Below are 9,917 nucleotides of genomic sequence, written 5' to 3'. Positions count from 1 at the left end.
TTCACGTTGAATCCGCCCCGGAAAAGGTGGAGGATTGGCCTGTCATAATAGTGTGGGCGGTACATTGTCTTCTGCCTGTCTGTTGGCGGTGACCACCAAGCTGTTTATTTGTACCGCCGTGGCGGTCGGAGTTTTAAAGTGACTGTCTGTGTTGGCGGTTTCCGCCACGGTCGTGATTCCATCTTTTATTCTGCCAGACTGTTGGCGGTCTGACCGCCGCTTTACCACCGACCGCCAGGGTTGTAGTGAGAGCCTAAGTCTCAGAATGGCAAGGGATGATGAAGAATGGTGAAGAGTGGTCTCAAAAGTGGCTGGCTTCTCCTTAAGTTATGCGGTTATATTAAAACAGTCTAACAAGTCTCTAATTTACCATTAGGCAATATTTGGTGCATCATTATCTCTGTCCAATAATTCTCCACACTCCTTACTAGAATTTTCACCTAACACAGTTCTCATGCAGTTTATTGGCTGCTGTGATTGACGTCTTCATCGGGTGGAATGTCAGGTAAGAAAAGTTACACTTTGCGCTCCAGTCAGTAGTTCCATTCTCTTCTCCTAGTCCAGGATACCTTGCACCTGTCGCAAATTACACTGTTGCATTCGGCAAGAATGTCTCCTTGAGCAAGTGGGTCCCATGAGAAAGAATTTTACTACAGCTACACACACATATCTCTAGTTTCTGGAAAAGTTCAGCTTCATGTCCTTCAGGAAAGCAGCACATTGCACGTTAGAAAAACACAGTTAATATGAGACCAGGCAGCTAGGCCCAGACCCTCGCTAACTAAGGCCTAGTGATTAACTTAGCAAAACCCTAATACATGACTCTAACTAAGATACATTAATACAAAACCATATATGAGTACATTGTTAATTCATCATTAGTCAGTTTCATTAATCATCGTATACATTGGTGGCCACTCCCCGTGGGCACATTTCAAACGCGTACATTACTTTCTACGCAAACACATTTTCTATGCTGCTTCATTACACATTACATTGCAAGCTTTTCATGTTAATATTAATTCTAAAGGTCACACTCCAACAATGTCTTCAAAAAGAGCTGTGAAGCACTACAGATCTGCAACAACCATAAATAAGGAAAAGTTATGAAGCAAAATCACCACTGTATCAGAGGTCTTTGTTGATTAACTCTGTAAGCTCTGAAACGCCCAGAGACCAAAAAGAGTGAAAACGAGAAGCAGCTTCACTCCGTTCCTGTTTTCTCTAATCCCCTACATCACAAAAGGAAAGCACTGACACAGGTACTGCCGGGATGGTGCTTTGCTCCAAAAAGCGCTCTTTGGTTGCCACTGTCTGATGATCAGCATTGCAAATGCTTAATAACATTTCTCAAAATGTGAACTATTATGCAGAAAATATTGTCAACTTTCAAGTTTAGATTGAAAAGTGAAGTGCTACAACATCTCTATAAAAGGGGTAATTCTGGGATGAAACATCACCCCAAAGAAGCATTCAATCTTGCCGCTCCAATAAAAAAACATGCAACAGCGTGGGAGGTGGTAGCAGCAAGGATGTAGGTAGGGGAAGTGGAGGCAATCAACATCAGGCAAGCAGCAGAAGGAAAATAAGAAACCAGCTGGCAGCAGTGAATGAAAAAGTGCCTGGATTACAGTGCAAGCAGCAGATGGGCACTAATTAAGTTTAATTAATCTGCACTTCGCCCATACTCCACTTGAAGGAACAAAACTTACAAATGGCCTATACTGCCTGTGGTATCAAGGATACTTACATCATACTCACAGCATAGTGACTAGAGCTATAAGATTCTTTAATAGAAGTGAGAGAATGCACGGGTGACAGTTGGAGAGGGCTCCATCTTCTAAGGCCGTTTTCTGCTTGTTCCCTGTAGTCTACCTTACAAGTGTATTGTTCTTCATTACAATGTGGTGATGAGCTGGTCCAAGGCCCTTCTTTACTTGTGGGGAACAGGACGACTGAGCAAAGCGGAAGAAACTGGCAGCCCATGGAGCAATCTGCAGTCATGGTGCTTAAGGACCCTAACCATGGCTTCAGAGGCATGTACGAAGAGCTGTAAGGCATCTACAGAGTGTGGTGAGGAGCAGACCTGGGTTGGCTGGTTTTGTGCTGGTTTTGGGGGCATCGAATGTAGCGTGTCTCGAGCATTACAGCTTCACTTGCACAGTTTAGCGATGCACACAGATCACAGCATGCGCAGCATGCACAGTGCAACTGCAGCAACACAGAGGAGCACTACGTCATTACGACTACAACATGACGTCGATGTGTTGCCATTTAAAAAAAAATAGTTACTTGCTTTTGACAGCACAACGTCATTACTGCCTCAACGCGATGTTGACATGCTGCCATTTTAAAACTTCCATGCTTTTGGCAGCATGACGCAGTACTGCTACCTTTGAAGTATTCTAGTTGTACATGACCACAGTAATTGGCTGCAGCAGTACAGAGCATCAGTGATGCGCACATCATTGGATCTTTATTGTGGGTGTCAGTGATACTCACACCAAGTGACACTTCGCATTTTAAAGTTGCATATTGATGATGTACACATCTAAGTGAAACATTAACAATGCGCTGCCTGTTGTACTGTGTATGCTACACATAGTTCACATGTAAATAAAAGGCATTGTGATTGCCTTAAGTACTGTCTACGCTGCACGCAGTTCACCGGTAGTAAGCACACCATATATGAAATAGTTTCCAAAGTCTCATATTTTTTAAATATTATCTACCATACATTGGTATTTTTATATTTTTCCCGTAATAATAAAATACCAAAACCTTAATTTCAACATTAGTAGGCAAAACAGTAGTTTGACACCTCCAGTGTCATTTCTCCCAAGAGCTGGAGAACACGAGATGATGTAGTCAGATTGGAAAAACTACTTCCCTCAATTATATATCAGCTATCAAAGAGGAGAATTAGGAAGAATTTTCTTCTATAAGGAAAAAAAGAATTATACTTCACAATCTAGGTCCAGAAGGCCAAAAAGTTTATAAACAAATTGAAGAAAACACAAGACCAGACAGAGGCACAGACGTATTTAAAGAAGCTCTTGAGATTAAGATGCCTTTTATCTTCGCATGGTATGTGTGGCCATAGACAGATACCATTTTTTCGGACCGGAAAGAACCGAAATATGAATCAATTGAGGATTATGTAAGCTGAACTAAAAAAGTTGGCAATAACATTTAAATTCAATGCATTACATGATGATTTAATAAAAAACCAAATTGTCATGCATGTAACAATGGCAGTATCCAAGAGAAATTGTGGGTGTGTGGAAAGCCACCATTGAACAAAATATTGTAATTGTGAAAAAGGTGGCCCATACGTCATAAGACCAGGAACATACTGTTGAGCAGTAGGAACAATGTAATGGAACATCTTGTCGAACTGGAGAGCAAGGGTATACTCAAACCAGTGGAGAGTGCAAGGTGGTAGTCTCCAGTGGTGGCAGCTCACAAATCCAATGGTAACATCACACCATGCGCTGACCTTAGGGATTTGAATAAGAACATTGTGGTGGACATTTCCCCCTCTTCCTAGAATAGATGAACTTCTTTTCCAATCTAATGATTTTCCACCATTTACCTGACCTCAGCCTATCACCAGATTATGTTGCATCCCTCCAGAAGAGTGTTAACATCTTTTATCACTCCTTTCAGTTACTATATGTTCGTACGTGTGCGGTTCAGTTTAACATTGGCAGCGGCAGTCTTTCAGTGACTTATGCACAAGTTGTCAAAGGAGTGATATTTTTTCATGATGACATATTGGTGATGGGCAGGACAGGCATAAACATGATCTAAGATTTGAACTTGTGTTAAAGAAATTGGCTGACAATGGGGCTTACTGCAGAAGTAAAGAAATGTAAGTTTGCCTTGAAGTCTGCATCTTATTTAGGACACAAAGTAGGTAGACGTGGTATTTCACCTAAAAAACCCATTATTTAGGCCATCAACAGCTCTCCTGCTTACACATCTAAAGATGAAGTCAGATCTTTTCTGGGTCTTGCTGAATTTTATTTTAAGTTTGCAGAAAAGTTGCCATGAAAACGTATGGATTGCGGCAATGTTTAAAGGCCAAACAAGTGTTTGTATGGAATATGGAGCTACAAAGGGATTTCAAAAACATCAAGCATGATTTAAGTACAGCTATAGCTTTACAAGGGTTTGAAATTGGGGCTCAGAGTGTAGTAATTACTTACACCAGTGTTAAGGAGTTAGGGGTGGTCTTGACTCAAATCTCAAAAGATGGAAAGGAAAACACAGTTGCATACTTGTCTCCTTCCTTGTCCCCAGCAGAAGAAAAGTTCTCAGGAATCGAGAAGGAAATATTAGCTGCAGTATGGACTTTGGAAAGGTTTAGGCAATATTTGTATGGAACCAGATTTAAATTACATATTGAACACGAGCCCATCATTAATGTTCTCACATCTAAAGGAGTAGCAACAACAATGACACAAATAGAGAGAATGACACTCCGATTTTTAGATTTTGGTTATGATGTAGATAGAATACCTGCCAATAAATAGAAATGAAGTAACTGATTATTTGTGCTGCTCATTTAACATTATTTGAACACATGAAGAACACTTGGGATGAGTACAGTGTGGCGATGGCTGGTGAGGAAGACAAGGTATTATCAAAAGAAGAATAGGAAACTAATTACCTGGAGGATGAGGATTTGGTTGCAGTCAAAACATATATTATCAATGGATGGTCAGAAAAAAACAAGTTGTGAGAGGAGTGTAGAAAATTATCGGAGATCAATGATGAGTTATCCTTTAATGAAATAGGACATAATCTCAGGGGAGACAGAGGATTGCCTCTGAGAAATTTGAGGAAGAAAATTTAGGAGATTCGTCATGAGGGACACCTGGGTATCGTCAAACTAAAAAAAAAGGTGAAATCATCATATTGGTCACCAGGTGTCAATGTGGACACAGAGAAGTTTGCAAGGAACTGGCAAACTTGCACCAATTCGACTAAGGTGCAATCTATGTTCTATCCTCCATTGGGGGATAAGAGGTTCCCAGAAAATCCTTGGGAAGACCTTAGTTTAGATATTTCAGGACCCATTCTGGATGTGTGGGGAATACTGAAATATGTAATTGTTGTTATCGATCACTATTCTAAATGGCCTGCATGTGAGATATCTGAGACTGTTGGTGCTGGTACTATAATTTCTTTTTTAGAGAAAATGTTCTTACATAAGGTCATACCTAAATCTATCTTGAGTGATAATGGACTACAATGTACAGCAGAGAAGTTTGGGAAACTCTTAGCAAGGAATGGTATTGATGAAAGACATACACTGAATTACCATCCTGTGGGAAATGTATTAGGTGAATGCTTCAACAGACTGTTGATGGGGAGTGTGCAAGGGATCATCAATGCTGGCAATGATTGGGTGAAAGAACTAGGCAACTCTATTTAGGCCTATATAATAACACCAACTGTGACTGGTTATAGTGCCTTTAGAATTTTATGAGGGAGGGAGCCATTCACAAAAGATAACAAAGCATGGATGAGTTTGAAGTTATGCAGTAAAATGTCTCCCTCGATTGTAAAAATGAATTTGCAAAAAATGCAAGAAGTGTACAAGGAGTATTATAATAAGAAACATGGAGTGAAGGAAGTGTACTTAGAACCAGGAGATTGGGTTAGAGTGAAACTAGGTTAAAAAATAGGGAAGGATAACAGCAAATTCTCAGAACCCTTTCAGATAAAGGAAGTATATGTAAGATCTGCACTGTTGAGTGATAAAAGAGCATGGCATTTCTGCAACAAAGTCGAGATGCAACAAAGTATTGAACTTGGAACAGGACTGGAGTAATGTAAGACTATCCCAAACACATAACTGGATGTGGAATGAATGTGTAGATACACCAAATGCATCCGATAAGCACAATGCAAATGTTCATGATGGGAATGATTTAAGACCCAGGTCTACCAAAAATGAAGATGTTCCTGTTCCTGATGTGAATGTCTCAGGATCTAGCAGGGATGGCAGGTTGGAGATGGCTCCGTCTTGTAAGAGCATTTTCTTCCTTTTCCCCAATAAACCATTTAACCCCTGCGCCTTGAGGCCCTAGCAGGTGACCAATCGCACTTCACAAGTATTATGATTGATTGATTGAACTTAAATAACAAGTGTATGATTCTTCGTTACACTGTCCAACTAAAAAGCAGCAAAGAAGAGTGAAGATGAAGTGAACAAATAGCAAGTAATGGGCAGGCTCCAAGCTCTTTCCTGTAGCTATGCCCCTCGCAGCAACAGTGCAAGCGGGCTGCTAGGCAATACCTAAAAATGAACGTGATCTTGTGTAGTGTAACTGCTGCTCACGTAAGGTTCATCCAGTTCCTTTGGGTCGAGTTAATGCCATATTAAACTGCCAAGCAAAATGAGAAAAAGCTTATTCTTTTAATTGGGCATAGGAGTGAGACCAAGGGCCTGATGTACAAAAGGTTTTAGTGGTTGCAGATGGACAACCTTTAAGTAGCTTTTTGCCATGTACCAAACATATCTTATGAGTTGGTAACCCATTACCAAATACCAAAATTGGGATTGTGAATTGCTATTAGGAAGGGGCATGTTAAGAGCATCCTTTCCTTATAGCAAGTAACAAGGGCATGTATGAATGTTTTGCAACTGGAATGCAGTTGCAAAACATTTGTATTTTACCAACTCCATGAAGAAGGTGGTAACTCATCTGCAAACAAGAAGTGGTCCCCACGGGATCCCTTCTTGTTTGTGAATGTGGACGCCAACATTTTTTAAGAGCAGGCAGTTGTCCCACTGACCATTTACTGCCTACTCTTAAAAAAGAAAAAGAAAATGTAGTTATGCTTTTACCCGTAAAGAAGAATTTGAAGGCGGATAAGGTATGTGGTACAAGTCTCTGAGGGAACTAGCCAGACTCCTGGGTCTTCTGTCCTCTTCCATTCAGGCCATAATTCCAGGTCCTTTAAACTATTGAGTACTGCAGAGTGTAAAAACGAAGGCTCTGTGGGCAGGATAGTGGTATGGAGACAAGGTGCTTCTAGATCTGGAAGGAAAGCTGGAGTTGAATTAGTGGCTGGAGAATTTGAATGCCTCGAACAGCAGAGCGATTTCTGCGTGCTCCCCAGAAATCATTATGGAATCAGATTTGAGTTTATACGGTTGGGGTGCACACTTGGGTGCATTGGACACGGGGGGATTGTGGTGATATACAGAAATCACATCACATACATTATTTGGAGTTGACTGCAGGTCTCTATGCCCTTATGAGTTTTCAAAATTCTTTGAAAGGCAGAGGGGTTTTGTTAAAGATGGACAATTTTTTTGCAGTAACATATACAAATTACTTTTGTGGGACGAGATCTTCAGACCGGTCAGACCTAGCCAAGAAACTCTGGATGTTTTGCTTGGCGCACAAGAGCAGCTTGAAGGCAGAATATTTACCTGGAAAGGCAAATGTATCTGTGGACAGGAATTCAAGGTTTTTAGGGGATTTCAGAGACTGGAAATTGAACGTCACCTATTTCAGGAAACTTTGTCAGTTTTGGGGCCCACTAGAGTTACACCTCTTTGTGAGCAGACAGACATTTCAACTGGAGAGGTACTACAGTTGTATGCCAGGCTTGGGTGCTCTAGCAGTGAACGCCATCTTTGAGACCTTCAAAGGGGTCCAATGCTTATGCATTTCCCCCATTAGCAATGATACAGGGGGTTCTTCTGAAGGTGAGGCAAGAGAGATGTTCCATTGTCCTAATAACTCCCTTTTGGGTATCACATGCATGGTTTCCAAAGACCTTGGAGTTAGCTTGCGACATTCCCATTTTTCTTCCTACCTTAGAGGGACTATTGAGAGATGTAGAGAGAGAGGAGCATTCCCTGGTTCTGTCAGGGACTTTAACTGTTCTTGCTTGGAAAATATCACGAGCTCTAGATAGATGTCAGGCCTTTCGAGGATAGCTGAAGAACTCCTTGAGGTGTCCTGGGCCCCAGGAACATGCTATAGGTATAAAGGAATATCAAAGTCCTGGGTACGTTGGTGCTTGTAAAGGGATCTGGATCCTGTGGAGGCTCCTATAGTGTGCAACAGTAGGGAAAGCATTGGACTCAGGAGCTGTAAGATTTCCTATTCTCACTCCAGTCGGTGCAACAGTAAGGAAAGTGTAAGACTATGAAGGGGTAAAATTTACTATTCCCAAATAAGTTGGAGCAATAGTTGGGAAAGCTTTGGACTCAGGAGGGGTAACATTTACTACTCCCACTCCAGTCTGTGCAACAGTAGGGAAAGCATTGGACTCAGGAGGGATAACATTTCTATTCCCACTCCATTCGGTGCAACAGTAGGGAAAGCATTGGACTCAGGAGGAATAAAATTTACTATTCCCACTCCAATCGGTGGAACATTAGGGAAAGCATCGGACTCAGGAGGGGTAAAGTTTGCTATTCCAACTCCAGTCTGTGTAACAGTAGGAAACATGCTTCACTTCAAATACACATCTTATGTTAATACAAGTATTAGTTTCATAAAATTATAAAACTATTAACATAAAATTAGATATATTAAAGAAAACAATTAAAATAATTATAATTTTTTCAAACAATTAATATAAAAAAAGTTATTTAATAATTATTTCATTAAATTCCCACAGTATAGTAGCATATTAGACAAATATCTAAATTAAAAAATATAATATTTACACAATTTACATAATTAATTAACATTTCATTAATTATAAATAAATACATTATAATTATTTAATTACCTTCCCACCCAATACACCTACAAATCCAACAACCGGCAACTAAAATGTAAATTAACACATTGTAATAATTACACAATTTACATAGTTAATTAACAATTAATTAATATTTGGACAAATAATTCATCATTTATTAGTTATCATTTAATTAAGTTGCCACCCTTTACCCCTACAAACCCGAAAACCCACACCCAAAATATAACTTTATATGATATTATTTTCACAATTTGCATAATTAATAATCAAATAAATAATTAATATTAATTAACATAGATAACTTAATTAAATTCCTACCTTGTACCCCTACAAACCTTACAACCCGTTATGACACTACAAGTTACTATGTTACAATTAAATTAAAAATATAAATTACTTAAAATGACACACTATATTTAAAAACTAACAACAATTATACAAACAAGCATTTGCAATGTAATGGGTCTCACGTTTGCTTGAGTGAGAGCTATTAGCGCTGTAAATTACTAACTGAACTTTTCTTGCCACACAAACTGAAAATAAAAATTAAAACAGTTGACACAAGCAAGTCGATTAAAAGTGCCGCTGTGAGCATGAAGGAGCAACACAAAAGGAAAAAGAAGTTTGCTCACAGTCAAAATTATCGGCAAACGTACAATTATCCATGTAACAGGATCGTCCCCCAAGGCGGTAACAAAACTGCTCTAAGGAGGGACAAACGTAAAGCAGTTACCAACAAAAAGAAAGGATTTTTAAAAGACAAGCCCATGAACGGGTGATAGTGATGGGTGTGCAGTGGGCGTGGTTAAAAGCCCAGATACATATCAACACGTCAGAAAAGCAGCGCTTGCACGCTGTTATGCTCGAGCTAACAATATAAAATATAGACAATGAAAATATTATTTAAACACATAAAGAAACTTAAAAAACAATATTTCTTACCTTAAGCATTGATATTTTCGTCAACACTATTTTAGTATTAAAAACTTGATATTTCGTCAACTCAATATTTTTAAATCGATATATTGTCTGACCACCCATTCCAATGGGTCCCAAACTACTCCCTGCCTCATGAATACTGATGAGGCTGGTCCATTTGTGACCCAGTGGAAATCGCAAACAGTGTCTGAAACACTTGTACATCGCAGTTTGCAATTTCCTAATAGCAAATTGCT

This window comes from Pleurodeles waltl, chromosome 11 (genome assembly GCF_031143425.1).
Source record: "Pleurodeles waltl isolate 20211129_DDA chromosome 11, aPleWal1.hap1.20221129, whole genome shotgun sequence".
NCBI classification, from domain to species: Eukaryota; Metazoa; Chordata; class Amphibia; order Caudata; family Salamandridae; genus Pleurodeles; species Pleurodeles waltl.
Note: the sequence above shows the minus strand (reverse complement) of the source record.